The following is a 20,271-nucleotide window of genomic DNA, read 5'->3' as shown; positions in this document are numbered from 1 at the left end:
TGTGCTGTACCAGGGCCTGTTTAGGGCCAGGATGAAGGCGGTGGGTGAGGAGGGGGTGGATGGAGGATGACGGAGGAGAGAAAGCCGGATTCTGCCTCTGACAGGTATGATCAGATCAAATGACAGTGAGATAAAGGAAAGACTGAAGCACCCTTACATCGTCATCAGCCCTCGTCTTGATGCCACATTTACACACTCAGTCCAGGAGGAACACGATGATGCAACATGAAGAAGGCCTCGGTAACCAGGTTATTCTCCCAGTCATGTTCTGCACCAGTGAAGCACCTGTGCATAAATATCCAGCCTAGTCTCCTCAAGCCGGGGTTGGGTGATGTCTACAGCAATGACGGGTGAGCCAAATGCCATATCTCACAACAGGTTTATAAAAAAAATGTGAAGCAAAATGTAGAGGGTTCTTTGGGCTAAACTACACCTTTCCTCCAAGCTTCCTAACTGTCATGCTACACAATTGTCTGTACAATGAAACAAACTGTACCAAAAGCACAACTTCGCTCTGGGAGGTAATGACGGGAAAGAATCTTCTGAGGAACTGCTCCTTGAATTATGTTTAACTGCTCAGAAATCAAGGGCCTCCACCAAGGGGAACTTTCCAAATTAAAAGCACAAATTTTTTGCATCATACAGCTCACAAAAGCAGCATCAAAGCTAACAAATCGTTCCTCATCCCTAGACGTTTATGCGTTGCACCAAAACGTAATTGTTGTGAATGTTAAACCTTGATTATTTTTTATTTTTTGTATTCTTTCACTGCTCATGTTCTGTGCATCCTGTAAAAGTGGACGTTCTCTTCAGACATGAAGGGGAATCTTGAGCACACTACACACAATGTGAACATGTAAAGTTTTGGGAAGGGACTTCGACTTTGTTGAGAATATTGTTACTGGAGGAGTCAGGGAATCGGATTTAGATGTTGCAGCTGCCTTACCCTTCTTATGTTGGTTCATTTGCTCGCATCCCTGAGGTCCCGACAGACATCCTGACATCACACCTTCCCATGATCCACAGCTTTGCCCCACTTCCCTCAGACACATTCCTCACAGACCTCACAACTCCGCAGAAACAACCGGAGGGAAGTGGAGAGAGATAAAAGGACTGGGATAGTGAGAAAAGAAGGGGGAGGCCATAAAGGTCAATGCTGTGAAGGTAAGGACGGGAAAAGATGGAGGGAAGAAGTGGCTAATAGCATAGCTCAAGCTAGGTCATGGCAGACTTGTCCGTGTTCTGAAGAAGGCAGTGTGTCACCTCTTCATCAAAGCTGAGGCTGTCTCTGTCCATCTGTTGAAGTCAAAGTGTAAAAGTCTCCCTCAATAGTTGTTGGATTAAAACAGACGCTTCTCTAATTACCAGTGAAAACCAGTCGATTGCTCCCACTAAACTCCCAACTGGTCCTGTCAAGGGTTTATGTGATTACAGAACTAGAGAAGAGGGGTTTTGCCTGCTTGTCAGGTACTGCGTTCTGTTCTGGCGGATCTTTTTTGTGTAGCTGTTGTAGCTCCGCTTCCATTAAGGAAACATCGTCTGTGAAACACGATGTCATAAATGTGACTTGAAGACTCGCCTCCCTCTGCGATCTCCAGTGGTTTTTGCGACGGTGACCTGTCCCCTACGTGTTCTCTATCTGCTCCTCTCACGACTTATCGATGTCTTAAATATCTTTAGCTATATCTTTAAATACAGCCAGCTGTTTTAGAGGGTGGCACCAACAACGTCCATTCTGGATGCGGACAAACTTTTGTCAAAAAAATCAATTCTTTGCCAGTTCCGCTATTCTAGGACAGTGGTGGTAGTCTAAGAAAATGGCCAAACCAACATTCAACTCTGCATGTGAGTGGATGGACAGATCTAGTTTAAAGCACAGGAATGTTTTTGGAACTAGAACAAAAATAGAGGTACCGAAGTGTACCTAAAAAGAGCGCCAATGTAGAGGGTGACAATTGAGTAGCCTTCAGTTTATTTTGTACCCTTCTGTTACGCAAAAGTTGCACTTCTGGATCCTTGGAAACAGAAATTGTACCTTTGAGTTAACAAATGTCCATTCTTTAAAAATGGACCTCTGAGTACACAGCTGTTCTTTTCTCGTACCTCCATTTCTGAGCGGGTAGAGCCGTGTCCACAACTTAAGCCAGTAGAAAAGGCTTTGCGACAGGTCACTGTGGGTGCATATTTTCTCGCTTTCTCACATGAACCTTCCAGTCGTGACCCAGGAGTTTACTGGTTCAGCTGCTGTGCAAACTCACACTCTGGTTGTGTGTAAAGCTGCAAAGATCAACCGCTCAGCGACACCATTAACAAGGTCGAACTTCCCCTTCCAGGAGAGGCAGCAGCAGCTATCACAGCTTTGCACTCTTAACCTGCACATGAACATAAAGCTTTGACAACAATGGCACGCCACATGTGTGTGCAAACCCAGCATGTGCGTGTGTGCTTTAAGCATCGCATGTGTGTGTGATTCCTTCGCCGTGGTCTTTTCAAACATGGCGGCCTCTCCTCTTCAATCCAGGTCACAGAGCATTGGTTCGTCCCAGTTCAGCAGAAGGGCAAAGCTCCACAAAACCCATTGTTCTCGTGACATGCATCCAGATTATTGGCAAATGTGGTGTTGGTAGTGATAACATGGTGTAAAGATACAAATTCCATCGGGACGGGGATACCACAACAGCTCCAGGACAATCAGACACTTTACAGTATAATGTGTACATGCTGGTGAAACAAACACGATACAACAGGACATGAAAGACGCACACACACACACACACACGCTGTATATTCTGCTTTTGGCCTGAGGTTTCAAATTTATTCAATTAAAGTGCTTGCAGTTTGCTCCTTTTATGTAGAATGGGACCTGGAATTAGGCCAAAACCTAAGACAGAGTAGGGAGGGTGGAAAGACAGCTGATCCGATGAGCTCATCCTAAAAAACTAATCTGACAGTTGCTTTACTCTCCGGAGACGCACCGCAGCTACAATCACCTAATTACCTCCGTAAATTATTCAGCACTACGGCAGCTCCGTGCAGAAACACTGAAATCCATTTGACCAAACAAGACTAAAAGGATGTAGCTTCAAATCCAGCGTAGGACATGTTGATAGCTGTATTATTGATGCAGGAGCGTTCCTTCAAGCTGAACTAAACCTGGAATAGACCTGAACTTATCTCAGAAGGGTATTTCTCACTGAGCGGAAACCACGAGTTCAGTTTGACAATAAATGCCTTTAACAGCAGACTGGCCTGCGATCATCAGAGGTTGGACATGTTTCCTTCAGCAGATGCCAGAATCCACAGTGTTGAAATATTCAAAGTTATATACTCGATTCTGGAGGTCTTCGCTGCTGCTGCTCTCCCTGCCTTCAGCTCATGTGATCCCAGGACTGAACCGCATACCAGCCAATTAAATCTAGTCCTTTTTTTTGGTGAAAGTGGTCCTGACCTTCTCAAACCTTTCAGATTACACATCGAAACCCTTACCAGAGGATACCAGTGCATCATGGTGACTGTGGAAATGAGGCCTGAGAGGGGGAGAAAAGGCTGTGTAGAAGATGTAATGAAGGCACAATCCCTCCCATCTGTGGTCCTCCATGAGCCACTTGAAAGTTTGACTCTTCTGTTCTTTTTGCGTCCTGTATTATGCTCTGAGACTTTCCAGAGATTCCGGACTTGTCCATCTGGACTTTGTTTCAGTCTCTGGAAGACCTCTTGCCTGTTACCTGGCTGGGCGATGAGATCCAGGGTTCACCCATCACCTGAGGACTCCATGGTCCTCGCTTGAGGAAAGCAATGTCTTTCAGCACTGGGACGCTGATATTTGCCCTCCCAGGCAGCTTACAACCACTGACACTGACAAACTGCTCTCAGATGAGTTTCTCAAATTGAATGCGTATACAAATTTGCTGGCTTTTGTTTTTTACTTGTATTTCTACAAACTCCATATACTTCCTGCCCCGCAGGGGGAACTTCTAAAAATTGACAAATAAATCAACATTATACAATTCTTAGTTTACATGGACAAGAGCAGTGAGCATGAGGGGAAGTTGCCCAACGCTGAAACGATGCGCTGAAAGACAGTAAAGGCTTCTGAGGTGAAACTGCAGAGTAAGAGTGACTGCTTCCTGTGGGTCATCACAGTGCACAGAACCCTTCACACTGGTCATCTGAGCCACAGCTCTCATGGAAATAGAGATTATTTAAAAGTATAATCATAGGAAGATGCACTAGTCTGGTGTATGTTTTCTGCTCTTGTTTAGACTGTAAGCACGTGAATGTGATCCTCACCTCCCCTGGCGCGACCAGCAGCGCCAGTACTGAGGTCTGCCACCCTTTAAACCAAGGTCCTCCTACCGGGGGTTCCTCTGTCTGGCAGTATCCTGGGTGATGGTGACGGGGCTTCGGATGGGCCAAAGGGCAGCAGATTGTAATCCTCTCTGGCATGTTTGGGCTCTCTATCTTTACAGCCCGCTCACCTACTGCGTGTGTGAATGTTTGTATCCGTGACAATGGCAGACGTGTTTTTTACACTTCCACACAGATCCGTGTGTTTTCCTTCTGCCATGCTTTTATATACATCGACAGCAGTCATAACATGTGCTGTTAGGCCATATGTTAAACACCAGCTGTGTGGGTGAACGTGTTTGTGTCTGGGATCGTTTTATCTCATGAAATCAAACGTGTGTGCGGGCTTTTGCACACTAAGCTGTGTTCCTATCTGAGAACTTACGTAGACGTTGCTCAGAGGAAGTCCATGTGAGACGTCTGAATCAACTAGACCAGATTTAAACTGACTTTAGCCTGCCAGACCCTGTAAAGTCCGTCAGCTGACCCTCTTCAGTCTGTCAGGACGTTGTCCTGAGGAGTCACATTGAGCGAGTGGTTCACATTGTTGCCATTTCGACTGGTCCAAAACTAGAAGACAAGAAGATGTCTGCAAACATTCAGACGTTTTGTGTTTCTGAACTGGTTGATGAGTTTGTATTCTCGATTTGTTCGAATCCAAGTGATCCGGAAAGCCTCACAAACCCCTGGAGAATGTTCAGTAAAAGTAATTGTGGGATGTGTTGAGAACGAGAGTGAGACAGAACATACATGAAGACAGCCGCCAGTTGTGGACAAGCAGTGCAACCAAAAATACAAAGAAGACTTGGTTAGGAACGGTTCAGGTCAAACTACACCTGGAATTACCTGGAAGTCAGGTTGGATTGAGTTCTCTGCACATTTTCTGCTTCAAACAATAGTAGCCAAATGGAGCAAACCATGTTTGAGGGGGAGATAGTAAAGGAGTTCAGACCAGAGGAGATGTGATGTGCTAAGAAGTCTGTGGTGAAGTCTGCATCACTGTTGTGTGATTTTATGAATCTTGGGAGGTGGATGCAGGAACAACCTTAAATACGTACAGAGGCCTGAAGAGTTGGCTTTCCTACCTTGGTAAGAGCAACAAAAGTGTCGTACCGGAGGGACCAGGAGCTCTCGGAAGTTCTGTCGGACAAGTTCAAGGAAGAGACTTGTTTATGACCTAATGACTTTTTATGCCATGTCCTTACGCACTCTACCCAGCCACCTCTCACCAATCTGAGTACTTCTAGTAGGTGACAACATATCTGACATGGACTATATCCTGTTGTGCGCTTCACGTGTGAAAGGGCAGTCCTGGTTCATATGAGAAAACAGCTTCAGTTATGTGTTTGTCCACCCTCGGGGGATGGGACGTGACCCATTAAGCCAGGCTTGGCAGGGGCGTGCTCGGTGTGTCCTCTCACGGGTGAGGGTACCTCCAGATGAATTACCCGGGGTCCTCTTGGCAACTGTGATGGAAGTGTGAAAAGAAAGTCTGGGCATGAGAAATCAGGTTGAAATCCCACCCGCCGGACCGGAGTCTGGCTCCTCTGGATCTAAGGTGTCCTCTCACCTCTGATAATGTGAAGGAAAGACAATCCTGAGAGGCTGAAATCATGAAAACAGTGTGTCCTAAGACATTTGTTGGTTTCATACTGCCGCCTCTGAACTCAGTACATAGACTCCTCTACGTGCTGTTGATGTCGGTACCTTCGTCGTCCTCCTCATCACCCACCTGCTCCCTCCGTGTCCCTCTATACAGCCGAGGAAGCTATTATATCACTGTGATGCTGCTCTCAGGCGGTGAAGGGAATGACATCTCACCTCAGCCAACAGCAGGGGCTTTTAAAAACCTCCCCCGGTCATTCCCAATATTACACCGCCAGCCGGAGAGCCGGGCTCCTCGTTCTGTTCTGACCTAATGGGCAATGAAGCAGCAAAGGTGGGAGGGGACTCACCAGGTCACCTCCCATCTGTCTTCCTCTCAGGATCTGTCTGTCTATTTCAGTTTTGATTTCTCTGAATTATCTCCTAAAACCATGAAAATATTGATCTTGTTAGTGCCTGATATGAATTCTGTGTCTAAACTGCGGAGAAAGGTTTATTGTCACAAGCGCACGCAGTCGAGCAGAGGTTTGCAGACTTGAAGTGCCCGATTTAGCCTTAGGGTGATGGACAGCGATCTCAGGAGAGCAGCAAGACCGATAAAGACTAGAAGACGAGAAAAACAGACAGACTCCTTCAGGTACCCATCGTTTAAATCCTAATTTTATTCTTTAAAAACTGCTTCTCTGTCCTCTAGGCTCTTCCTGTCAATGTGTCCAAATGTCTTGCGGGCCATTAGTTAGTCAACCTCTATTTTCCTCACTCAAGAGCTTCTTTCTTCCTGGTCCTCTGTTCCCTGGGTAGTGTCATGCTGTTCCCTCTAGTTCTGTCCTCTGCCTCCTCCTCTGGCGTTTGCAGCTCTAAACTTCACACGTCTTTGTTTTTTTGGCTTCACGTATTTCTTCTGTCCAGGTGACGTCCACCTCAAAGCTACTGTAGCTACGCTGTCTCGGGTCTTTTTGAAGGCATGGATGTAATTCGACGTCTCCAATCGGTCAGTCGGAGGCAAAGCCTGGCTGTAACTGGAAGGTCAGGCTTTGTCAGACCAGTCTTCAGAATGGACTTCACACCGGTTGCACCAAGCAAACCTACACTGTAGCCTCACTGCACCCGAGCTGAACTACCCATGTTTGTCTGACCGTTGCCTTGGCCTCATTCATGAAATGTTCTTTAGCACAAATTGGTTTGTACACATACGTGTAGCTGTCAGGGTGGACCCAGTAAACATCAGCAGCAAAGTTACTCAAACTCCTCAGGTTGTGTTTCCTGCCTGTCAGACTAAATTTAGGGCTGAGCTAATCTGGGTGATGCAAAAGATCATCTGGAGGATCAAAGAACAAAAAAGGACACTGTCATAAAGATGAGTACCAAAGTGAGTGAAGAACTGAGGAAAGCTTCAGCCGTTTGGTCGGATCTTGAGCAGTCCTGGTTGCGATGATGCAACGCTTCACGTCAGTTAACCCCGCCCTGCCAGGTGCTCGGTGATGGACGCCAGTCAGTCAGAAATGTTGCTGTGACAGCTGCACATCACTGTCGGCCATGACAGCAGTTGACCTTCTGCACTCAGAACCTACAACCTACAACTGCTCTACAGCCCAAAAATCCCCCTCTCCCCTCTCGTGTGCTCTCGGCTGACTGGACTCAGCAGCAAAGATAGCATCATTAGACGGCTCAGCTCAGCCGAAGACATCACGAAAGAGATCTCATGATGGATGATAGTGAGACTGAAAGGCACGTTTGCCTGCTGGACACACACCAGCAGCACCTCCGGAGCCGGTGCTGCTCGGTGGCCAGAGTCGGAGGACGACGCCGGGCCGAAGGAGCCCTCTCACGTCGGCCTGTTTGTTAAAGATCTGCAGGCTAAAATGAGCTGACAGCGCTTGATGCAGCTGCTGCCCGGCACCCGAGCCATCAGAAAAGCTATTTTTTGCTGATGTTAATTTGCTCTGTGTTAGGGCGCCGGTTCACAGCTCGGTCATCCCTCCCTGATACTATATTGCCGTTTGTTTCAGTAAAGGTTCTCCCGTCACATCGCATTTAGGTCGAGATGCCTGTGAACTGTGAATGCACCGCGCGCAGGGACCGGGCCGCGCCGAGGTTTCTGGGTCCTGGAGTCCATCAGTTTCAGCCCAGATCCTCCTCTCACTGTTGAGGCGGTTATTTCTAGGTTTTCCTGGATGTTCAGAGCAGCGTTAATAGCAGTCGAGCTCCACGTAAAGCTTTTTTAAATCAAACGCATTCTATTGATATTAAAGTGATCATCTTTGACCCCCCCCCCCCGAGCTTCTAAAAAAACACTTTAATTTTTTAGCAATCAATGAAATATTTAAAAACTATAGCATGCAATGATTTAATGTTAATTTAATCACATCAACGTTAAGAATATAGATTTACTTTTTAGAATTAAAAATGCATACATATGCCAGAATAATGCATAAAACCAATTTTTAGATTAAGAAAAAATCACACTAGAATTTACTAGAATATAATCTGAAGTACCATCTCGTCATTACTGATGTAATTACCTGATTTCTCGTCCTCCAGGCGGCGGCAGACCTGCGGTGCGTCCTCTAAGAATCAGCCGCGGCGTCTCCTGTCTTTATAAGCTCCTCGTAGGCGAGCTGATGCCTTCATTCTCCGTCTTGTTATCGCTGATTTCATGAATAATTCATCACACCGCCACAACTCAGCAGCCTAATTGGGGCCTCTTTTTTCTGGTCATCATCATTATTATCATGATTATTATTCCCTTCTCCTGTGCATGTGTGATTAAACATGAAATTAAATTAATGCAATGGTGAGAAAAATATTTTTCCTAATAGAGCTGCATTAACCCTCTTGTTAATTTGAAAACAGATAAATTAATTTCAAATTTGAACACAGTTTACGAAGGCGTGGGGGGGGGGAGACTGCAAACAGCTAATTTAAGTATTAATTTATGTAATTGCTCAAATTATTTGCCAGCTGAGATATGCTAATATTTCTTTTCAGCCAAGCCGAGGGGGAAGTGATGAAACGGAGGTTAAATAAAAGATTAAAGCAGATAAATATTGAAAATGAATTTGGATCCTGATACTTTAGAGGATTAGGATTATGGCAGTCTATATTTAAACACACATAAATATACACACACACACACACACATATATATATATATATATATATATATATATGTGTGTGTGTGTGTGTGTGTATGAGCAGCACATCCATCTGTGATTTTTTATTTTTTATTAAAGGTATTTTCCAGTAGCGCATACACAGTCCTCATAGCTGCGTCAAAGTGTGTGTGTGTGTGTGTGTGTGTGTGTGTGTGTGTGTGTGTGTGTGTGTGTGTGTGTGTGTGTGTGTTGCCAGGGGGCAGCTGAGTGTGTACCTTACAGTGAAGCGGTTAAACGGAGGTTAACATGTGACGAGGCAGAACACAAACATAATTAGGTCGCATCAAGTTCACGACTTCCCCTGAACGTGTTTCTTTCTCTCAGATTTCTTTTTATCCGGCGTTTTGATTTGAGGTTGTTGTGGGGGGAAAAAGAAATAAAAGAAAGACACGACTCCATTCAAAATTGATGTAACATCTCCACTCACTTCTCCATGCTAAAGGCTCTCTGGTTTACCAGCTCTTGCCTCTGCTGGGTCGCTGCACACGGAGGGAGGGAGAGCCTCAGAAATCGTTCTCCGGCCTTTTTTACCTTTCAGTTCAGAAGCAACACAAACAGCAGCGATACACCAGATGACCACGAGGGCAAAACGCACATCACTTGCCACAGGGGCAGTATTTATTCCCTCAGTGGGTTCCTGAGATATCACATCCAAAAAAAAAAGAATGGAACAAATACTGTATAACATCTGGGGCGACCTCGACCTTTGACCACCACTGTCGCCAGCACAGATGCTTCGTAACCCTTGATGAAGGATACAGAAATATCATCAGTTAGATAAATGTTGTTCATAGTTGGAACCGAACCTGGACATGAACACTTGTTTTAACCAGCAATTGAAACCACATCGCAGGAAGTCAGGAGACGCCCATAAAGGGGGTGAAACGTCTGTATACAGAGGTGGAGGGAGAAAGGCAAGTCAGTTTTGACAGGATTTTTTTCAGTGGGTGTCAGAGCTCATTTGAGACCGAACCACAATCTGTTCCCAACCCCAACCCAGCGTTTGGTGCTACAGGTGTCGTGTCAGAGTTGTTGGCTCAACCTCCAGACTTTTATATCATGGAATGTCCCAGTTCTCTCTCTAGGAGTCTCGGGATGTGTAAAATTCTAGAAAGTAATGAGCTTAATTTTAACTGCATCTCTTGGTCCATCTCGCAGGGGTTCTCCACTGCCCATGGAGACCACCTCTGGCTCCCTCTTTCCCCTCAGGAACCGGTGAATAAGATGTGTTCCGATGTGTTGGAAAAACACTGGTAATGGTCGTGTGTGTGAGAGGATTGAGGACCCCCAGAGCTCCTGAAAAGCCGGGCGTCATTACGCTCCACTTGGTGTCAAAGCACATTAAAATTCACCTGCAGCAATAATAACAATAATAATAATAATAATAATAATAATGAAAAAAAACCCTTTATCTTCTTCTCTTCCTATCTGTCCAGCAGCAGCAGCATGCAGTTGCCATGGCAACAGAGGCAGATGTAGCAGGGGTCTCCTGTGTGATGGGATGTGAACTATTGACCTCTGCCTTTAGAAAAAAAGAAAACTGGCAGTAATGGATATGGATTTATGAGTGTACGTGCTGCAGCTGTATTGCAGCTAACGCAGCTTGGCACACCATATGCCACTGTATGCATTTTTTATGACGTGGGTCCTCTTACTCGCAGGGGTTCCGGCGGCTTACACAGGCAGAACACACATGAGCTCTACAGTATAAATGCAATGACATAAAAGCGTTTTCAACACAATCTGGCTGATACATGAATAAAACCTCCCGATTCATGTGACTCAACCTAATTTGACAGGACGCATGTATGCATTTACGCCTTCTGGCCCATCGTGAGTCACAGAAATGCAGCGGCGACCACGAGGGCTGCATGCTGTCCACAGGCGGTACGACTCAGGCTTCGGGCTTGGGCCGGTTCCTACATGAGCAGCTCTTGTTGTGGAGCCTTTGTTACTACAACAGAGCAGGGTTGCATCCTGTCATGTCACTCTTCATCTGTCACGCAACATTGGACAGGAGACCCAACAAGTCCTCTGACCCACGCAGTCATACAAGTCACCTGTTCTGACCCTCTGATGCAACGCACTTGTAGCACAGTCTGGCTATGGTAGGGGTCTGAACAGGCCCTGATTTGGGTTCAAGTGAGCACTGTTTCCTCATCCCTGGCGATAACAGCAGCCAGCTCCCACAACACGGTATCCACTCCCGTTTAGCATCCGTACCGTATCCAAATATCCCCTTCAAAATGGCCAACAGCAACCATCAAAACAGTTTTGTACCCCTTGAAACCCCAAACACGATAACCCTACACGGCAGCGGACTCTTCACCAATCTGGGAACCCATCAGCTGACCTCTTGGAACGAGTGCCAAGACTTCCTTGCTCCATCTGCCGCTCACTGTTAACAGTCTGAAGAGTGACTTCAGATGTTCGGCCCTGCAGTTCAGCCAATGCATTCCGTCTCTTTTGCACTCCGCACGGATTGTTCACGTAGGTGCAACCAAAGGCCGCTCAAACATGATTGGTCGAATCTACTCCAGCGTAAACCAGAAACTTTCCTGTCCAGATATTTTCTCCCTCGCTGCAGAACAAATTATTTGTTTAACGAGATGAACTCTTCCCCCGCTGCTCCCTCCACCTCAGCATACAGAGTTTCCCTTCTTTTATCATTCTTACTATGACCTTTCTATGCCCAGGCTACTTTACACCCCCGCGCCAAGTGTGGTGAAATTTGGTCTTTTGGACATCCTAACAAATGGCGCAGATCAGCCATGATGGAGGTAAAAGTTTGCTTCAAGGACTTTGCAAACTCTACAGAGTGAGATCATTTCAGAAAAGCAACTGAAAACCCCAATGTGAGATTTTCAAAAAAAAATTCTTGGTTCCGACTAAAAAGTCAGGAGATCCCGACCAAACACGATAGGTGTGAAAATGGCCAAAATGAAGATTCAACAGGCGCAGCCCAGGCCACCTGAATATTTATGCCAGCGTAATTACATGATATTATAAAGTTAAAGTGCCATTAAGTTAAAGGAAAAGTGGAATTTGAATGCATAATATGTTCTTCATTTTTCAACAGAAAAATGTGTTGGTCAAAGTGCTTTTCCATTCATAGATGATGGGAGAGACCTCAGGCGTTAATGTCCCTATTAGGGATTATTAAAGTTATTAAAGTGAATAATTACTCTGGCTCAAAGAGGAGATGAATGATGAATTACAAGCAGAGTGGCTGCTTTAAGCGACATCTCTGACACGGTCCTGAAGCACCAGCCTGGAGAGCGAGCAGATCGGCCGTACTTCACCCAAACGTCTCGTGCCTTTCAAGTAAACTGATAGTTGTTTTGAGCTCATGAAGACGAGTGTTCCAGAGGGAAGTTAAAGGCTGATTTGTATCATTCAGTCTTCATGCAAATGTTTAACTTCCCTCCAGTTCACCCACTAAAGGTTTCACTCTGTGGGTCTTCTCTTCATCAGGAATGGCTCCAAAACACCTCTCCACCTTATCGTCACCAAAACCAGTGGAGGGAAAAAGATGTGTGAACTTGATGAGGTGTTAATGTAGTCCAGCAGGAAGTTAGCATCTCCTTGGGTTCCCTCAACCAAGAACCAATGGGATTGTTGCATTGGATTTTGGGTTATTACACAAAATGAGCTCAAGGTTTACTCATGAATTTGATGCCGTAGAACACAGCATTTATAACCCCTCAGCTTGTGCTCACCTCACACCTTCTGTTGTTGATCAAATGTGCTTAGTTCTTTAATCTTTCAGACACTCGCCGGCATGAACAACAGACCTCTGCAGAAGACAGTGGTCCTTCTGAGATTGACTTCATTATACTCACACAATTAATCTTTCATCTGCTCCTCACCTCCATCCCGAGCCATGACTCTGCCGGCCTATCAAACTTTTATAAGGGTAATCGAGATAAAACCAGAAAGAAATAACCGCTGCCTGCTTATAATCCCCGAGGAAAGGTGAGAGAAAATGTTTCCAAGGTGTTACGAGGTGCCAGACGGCACTCGGAATGAGCTTTTCTATCCGAATACGTGCTGCTGGAGCAGCCGGCGAATGGTTCCGCGTGTAAGTGTTTTCCAATAGAATATTCTAACTGTGCCAGAGAGAGTGTGTGTGTTCGTTCCTAGGTTTGTGTGTGTTCCTGTGTGTTTGTGCAGCAGCTGTTCATACGACCCACCTCATAGCTGAGTTGCTGGTGAAATCAGTGTTGAGTTTCTTTCAAGCCTCTAAATGTCCACTGTAGCACAAAGGTCAGAATACGAGGCACAATTTGGGCCTTTTTTTTCATTGTTCCCTCCAAACTAAGTCCTTTAACCCACTGTTGTGTTTCCTCTCCTTCAAGCCTTCGAGGGGTCTCCTGGGTAAAGACGAGGTCGGATGGGTCGAGGTCCACTTGTTTCCAGTTGCTTCACATCTGTATGTCCGTCCCAGTAGGGGATCCATCCGCTGAGGTTGCTTCTGGTTTTCTCTGTGTAGGATTCCTTTGGTAAGTTTTTCCTTGCTTGAATCAAAAGTGGAAGGAAAATGTATCTCATGGTAGCCAACAGGTACCTGCCATGCTGGCGACTGATGCTGGCACCAATGAGTTTTAGCCTCCAAGCTAGCATGTCCCTTGCCATGGTTGTGGGTTCAAACCCTGTGCCAGACCAACAACAGATCGGGCTTGTCTACAAAATGCATGTCACTCTTGTTCCAATCGTCCCCTCTGAGGCCAACTGTGGTTTGGCCTCTGAATAGACAAGCAAAACCTGTGACCCCAACTACTTTATTTTTGGGTGAAGCTAAAGTTAGGCAGTCAGGGTTATCCCTTTGACGCCACCGTCATCAAACAAAGGGGCAGCTGAGACACTAAAGGCGAAACGCAGGCCAGCGCGCATCATCCACAGTATTCCAGTCCCATGTTACCCTGAAGGAACGAGAGTACGGAGCTTAGTTACATCCTACCCACATCCTGATAAGAGATACTGACACGACAGTCTTCAGGGCCTGCAGAAGTATCCTGAAAACATCGAGACTCATTCATGAAGTGTTGTTACATGCAGGTTTGTTCTTAATCCTACATGTTGTCTTACAGGCACGGTTCAAAAAGTCCGATGGGAGCAAATTTGTGCAACCCATAAGAACATTTCAAGATGATCTGAGTCAAACTAGAGGTGTGTGTGTGTGTGTGTGTGTGTGTGTGTGTGTGTGTGTGTGTGTGTGTGTGTGTGTGTGTGTGTGTGAGAGTGTAGCAGGAGGAAAGGCACAATGTAAGACGCTTTTGGGCGCACAAAGGAGACACAAGAACAGTTCATTAGGGCTCAAAAAAGCACATCTCTAGCTGGTAAAACACAGATTTGGGGTCAGTTTTTAAGGTTAATGCCATGCAAGTGTGTGTGTGTGTGTGTGTGTGTGTGTGTGTGTGTGTGTGTGTGTGTGTGTGCGCGCACGTGTTTGCATGTGTGTATGTATGTATGTAAAGGAAAATACATGGAAACAACATCATGGCATTGTGCAAATACACCAAAATAAACGTTGCCCAGGGGCTTACATTCATGCATGCATGGCTGCCCTGTATGCATCTGCATGCATGAATTAATGAGCAAAGCAAGGCGTGGAGGACATGATGTACAGTTGGGACGCCGTGTTCTCCACTAGAGGGCGCACAACCCCCCTGAACTTCTGACCCCGGCTGCTGCAGGCGCTCAGACCTTATCACATCTGCTATTACGTGATCTGGCTTTGATTAATTAGGCGAACGCGATGATATGCACTGACTTCATGACCCTCCTGCGCCGGACAATCTCCATGTCCCCTCTCCTGATTGGTTGTAGCCCTTCCACCCTGCCACTCTCTTCTTCTTTTTTTTTTCCCTGCTGTGCTTCAGCCTTCAGGCATCTGCCACCATGAGCTGATCAGAGGACGCTCAGTTCGGACCAGAAATGCTCATCATCGTCATCCCCTCGCCGTACATCCTGACCTCCAGCTGAACTCCCCTCCAGAGCAGAGGAGGCCGCTAGAAGCTAAATGTCAGCGACGGGGCGAAAAACTTGCAGGTTCTCTTTTCTTACGTCCTCCTCCTCTCAGTCCCCAGTGCTTTTCTGTCTCATTCTCCTTCAAATGAAAGGTTTTGCTTTTGCCTGCACTCTTTATTTGGTCGTAGTTCTGCACAATAATGAAATAAGAAGGCAAAGAGGTGAGGGCGAATCAAAAAGCACAAACAGAACGGAGAGGAGAGCAGCTCTGCATCGTCTCCTGTGTTCGTGGGCAAAGGGAGGAATACATTTCTATATTTTGAGGCCATGAGACGTTTCATTAATTGTTCCCACCACTAAGAAATGCTGCATATCACTTCTCCCCACAGGAGATCGAAGCTCCGAGGCCATAGAGGAGTACCGTAAATTTACAGCTAGATTTTGTTCCTTCAGTTTGATTAATTCGTGGCCACAAGATCGCGGTTCCTGCCTTGAGTTTGGCTCTTCTGAATCCACAGGAGACAACTTGTTCCTCCAGTCTGTGAGGCCACGAGATGCAATTCGTTCCCTCGATTTATTATTTTATAACAAGTTACGCTTCATGGCCATATTTCATTTCAACTGAGGGAACAAGATGTATCACGTGGCCTGAAAAAAAAATCCAAAACATTTTCTTTGGCCGAACAGTCCAACATAAAAAGAGGAAATTGTTGCTCGTGATGTTGTTCCTCTTGGTCCAGTTTCAGAAAGACCATCTGAGTGCAACTAAAAAATATTTATTCCAGATGAGAAGTACTTCCCTTTGCACGTTGTAGAAAATACAATCTTTAATTCATGCTGCGAGCATGTCGCTCATTGTCAAAGACTGGGATATCTCGCCCTGAATTAATAAAATCTATAGATATGTTTTTTTTATTTTACAGCAACCTGGATGATGTCTTGTGATGTTCCCAGGGACCAAATCATGACTTATTCAGCCAAGAGAGGGCGGCGGAACACGTCGGGGATCAAACGCCATGGACGGAGGTTCATGTGGTGTGTCAAAGAGCTTCAGATTGGAATTTTGCCGCCATAAATCTTTAAAATGTTGCATTTTTCAAAATATTTGGTTCGTGAGACTCCGAGGAGCCTCTTGACACCCAAACATCATCTCACAGAAGTTACAGGGACATGAGCAGACTTTAGATTAGATTCTTAGATTTTGGCGTCTGCGTTTCACTGCACTCACTCAGGTTGGTGGGTTCTGGATATGAATCCTGCCACTTTGATCTGCAACTGGCCCTGACAGCTGCTAGGAGACGACTCCACCAGCCAATCGTCTCGGCCGCCGCCGTCCTCTCGGCCAATGGGACAGCCGGGGTCCTCGGGGTGTGTGTGTGTGTGTGTGTGTGTCTCATTAGCTAGATTCCAGGACCTGGCTCTGGCCCACCGGACGCACTCAGCCGGAAAGGATGCAGTCCAGAGGGGGATTCGTCATCTGCAGCATCCTCCTCGCTCGACTCCCTCCCTCTTCAGGGAAAACCTGGTAGAATTTGGGGAAAAATATATATCTTTCTAGTTTTTATGTCTCCAAGATCAGCTGATCAGTTTGCACCTGCAGGTACATTTTGTACCTTTTTCAAGTCTTGTAAGACACAAAGTGGGGGGGGGGGGGTGTTTCCTCAAAACCAGGAACAACAGGTTGAAGCATCGGTGCCAAGGGGGTTTTCTCTCTGTCCCGCTTTTGTGGCACAAAATGTGCTACGACTATTTTGGGCGAAGAGTCCAGGGGGCCTGTAAATGAAAGCGTGGGTTTATGAAAATGATCCAAGTGGGCCAAGTCAGTCCGAGGAGGGCGGGGCAGATCTGGAGCTCCTCCTTAAAAACCTCCTCACACTTGAGAGACGAATGACTCTATAGTCTACTCTAGACTACTATCTATCTATCTATCTATCTGTCTATCTATCTATCTGTCTATCTATCTATCTATCTATCTATCTATCTATCTATCTATCTATCTATCCATCCATCCATCCATCCATCCATCCATCCATCCATCCATCCATCCATCCATCCATCCATCTATCATCTATCATCTATCTATCTATCTATCTATCTATCTATCTATCTATCTCTATATCTATATACACACACACACACATATACAGCCACAATACTTAGCCCTAATCCGGGCCACATGTGGCACTAACGGCCCACTTACGGCACTAACGGCCCACTTGCGGCGCTGATGCGGCCTCATGTGAGTCAAATCTTCATTTCTATCTGAGTGGATTTCCTTTTAGTCAGCAGCCAAACAATAAAGTCAAAAACTAGTTTTCTATAAAAGCAGAACAATTTTGCTTTGTTTCATAAAACTCAACCTCAAATGTTGCAAACTAAATAATAAGAACAATAATAACAACAATAGAACCAGAAGAGCAGCTCTGAGGTATTTCTGTCCTCTCACAAGGGAGGGTTTCTTCCTCATGAAACCATCTTTTTTCCTCCGCCAGCCAAAAGCAATAATCAGAAGCTGATTTATCATAAACTGCCAGCGCGCCGCTGCAGCTCTAATTACAAGAATAAACCTTGAGTATTAAAGCCACTTGAATATTAATGCAGGTGTTAAAGCGGCATCACATTTATTTCCTTCCTGGGTCAAGTACTGAAAAGACAAAACATTGTTGGAAAGACCATTATTCAAATGAGAGTGCACAGACCTTAATAGAAATCCGCCCGACCATTAACTTCTGCTTTAACGCAGCCGTGTAATTTGGTTTCCAACATTTGCAGACGTGAGTGACTGCGGCGTTGCCGTCTCCTGTAGTGCATGTAAATGTTCCTCAAAAAGCCCCATTCGGGACCTTAAAAGGCTCCAAATAAAGACACATCAGGGTTACGTTATTGCCTTAATCGGAACTAACCAGCTCAAACCAGAATGAGTGGCCAAGAGTGGTTCCACCAGTCACTGCTGCCGGCGCTCAGAGTGACAAAGATGACACGTAGCGAGAATTCACCTCTGAGCTCATGCAGCGCCGCTTTTTACCCACTGAAAAGACGAATACCGCCCCGAATGGGCAGAAGACCAAAGAGCCGTCCGTCCCCGGGTCTAGGACAGCGTAGGACAGTGTAGGACAGTGTAGGACGCACTATGGACTTCATACAGAAACGCTCAAATATAGGAAGCATTAAAAATCCATTCCAGTCTGGTACTTACATCTAAAACTTGGAGTGCCTAAGTCACATGACCTCAAGCCTAACCCTAACCCTGAACACTGGAGAACAGGAACACTGAAATATTCCAAACATTGAAGTTCTATGTTTGCAGTCATGTTTGGGCACTCTGGATGAACCCATGAGGTTTTGGTGGTCAAGGCCACCGTCCCCTCACGTAGGACGTAACGGTGGCCTGATGCCTGCGTGATATCGGCCCCGCTTTAGTTAACGCCACACCCCGGGCACGCCTTGAAGAAATGACATCACATTGACTAAAAATGTTCACTGGGACTCATGGATGACCTGAAGACGTTTTGGTGGTCAAAGGTCAAAGGTCATAGTCGCTGTGACTGGCACATCGATTGATGTAAACGAAATTCTGCTGTTCTGCAGAAACAAAGATAAAGTTTTTTAAACATTATTGGAAAAACTTTGTTGAATCCAAACTAAAACCAAAGAGTTTGAAATGGTTTATTTATTTATCATCTGTCTCAGAATACTTGATAAACTCAGCCAGCCTCAAATGTGTGTGTACTTTCTCCCTTTAAAAGGATGTTTAGCTTCACAACCTGATGCACCAGAAGTCTGGAGCGTTTCTCATTCAACCTGTAATGGCGGGTCCGTACCGCGTCATCAGTCCCACCTCATAATCAGTAAATCGCGTGCTGTTATGCTGTAAACAAGAAATGTGAGGATATAAATAAATGTTTAAAAGACAGAAAAGTAGCGCTTCTTAGAACATATTATGGCTGAGTTTGCGGCGAATTTCTGCTGCCTTTTAAACCTGACGCGAAATATAAGAAAATTACGTCTGCGTCAACTGCAATTTTTGCTCTTGATTTCTGGCCGTTTGAAAACACCCTGCAGAGACGCTCAAAGAAGACGCAGCAGCCTCTCATCTCGCTGTGAAGGCAGCGCGCAGCTGAATGGGCCGATTAAAAAGCATAGCTGCCATGTTGGATGCAGACCAGCACTCACACTCCATAATTATTAGCCCGATGATTGCGCTCAAGTGTTTTTTGGATGTTGCATCTGGCGTGGCCGATGATGGGGGTTGTTGTAGCTTTTTTTTTTTCTTCCCCTGACTGTCAAAAATTGCGTTGTGAGAAAGCTGCACTCGTCTTTTCCAGAGTCATAATTTACTTGTCAGAGCAGGAGCCCTCTCAGCGTGCGTGAGGCCCCCCGGGGTTATAATTGCGAAGACGGTTGCGGGTCCCCTGAAATGCCTCCACTCAAGAAGGAGCCAAGGCCTTCCAGTCAGGCTGCGGGCTCTCCAAAGAACCGCCTCTACCTCAGCACAGACCAGTGTCTCTGCACTGGACACGATCGGGTCTCTCAAGGCGGCGAGGGTGGTCTCTAAACCGACGCAATGTCGCCATCTTGTGGGCAAAGCAGGAACGCTACCAGAGCAGAGCAGCTAAAGATGAGGATGTGAAGCTCAGTTAGGATTAATAAAGTCATAAAATGAGAAGGAAAACTGGTCGTTTTTCAAGAACCAAGCGGACAGTTCTTCCAGTTCATGCAAAGGAAGTTGGTGGCTGGATTTTTCAGCTGTAAGCACCTTTGCAATGCTAGAACAGGTTCTGAAGGGAGGTTATTATGTTTGTTCCACTCACTTTCTTCCTGTTGAGTGATTCATTTATTTATTCATGATTTTCTCTGAGGTATTGGGATGTTCCATGGGATGAGCTGGGACATTTTTCCCATCAGAACAATGCCAGTAAGGTTCTAGTGCTTGCCTGGAGAGGAGAGGCTGACGTTTTCTACCTGAAATAGCAGGTAAAGCAGTTGCTGATGATGAACTAATTAATATCACGTGGTTGAACACAATCCTCAAAGAAGATGAATAAGAAAAGTCTGCCTTTTACAGTTTGTAGAGGAACGCAACTTTTCTGAAAATACTGTTGCTGCTCATCCTTTTACACGGCGACAGTTGTACTTTTACTTGAATGAAGAGCCGGAGTGCTACAATGTTTGGTTCACTTTATTATCGCATCTC

General features: G+C 45.7%; 1 long non-coding RNA gene across 1 annotated transcript; it reads left to right on the top strand.

Moving 5' to 3' along the window:
* The first annotated feature begins 74 nt into the window (after positions 1-74).
* Positions 75-20,153, top strand: LOC147238917 (uncharacterized). Its single transcript, XR_015111874.1, has 6 exons — positions 75-104; positions 201-350; positions 13,466-13,609; positions 14,990-15,158; positions 16,001-16,602; positions 19,937-20,153. It is a non-coding gene; the product is annotated as an uncharacterized LOC147238917 (long non-coding RNA).
* Positions 20,154-20,271: the final 118 nt, after the last annotated feature.

Source organism: Aulostomus chinensis, chromosome 24 (genome assembly GCF_037954235.1).
Source record: "Aulostomus chinensis isolate RoL2024-O1b breed Wild chromosome 24, RoL_Achi_v1.0, whole genome shotgun sequence".
Taxonomy (NCBI): domain Eukaryota; kingdom Metazoa; phylum Chordata; class Actinopteri; order Syngnathiformes; family Aulostomidae; genus Aulostomus; species Aulostomus chinensis.
Note: the sequence above shows the minus strand (reverse complement) of the source record. Positions and strands in the feature narration are given on the sequence as shown.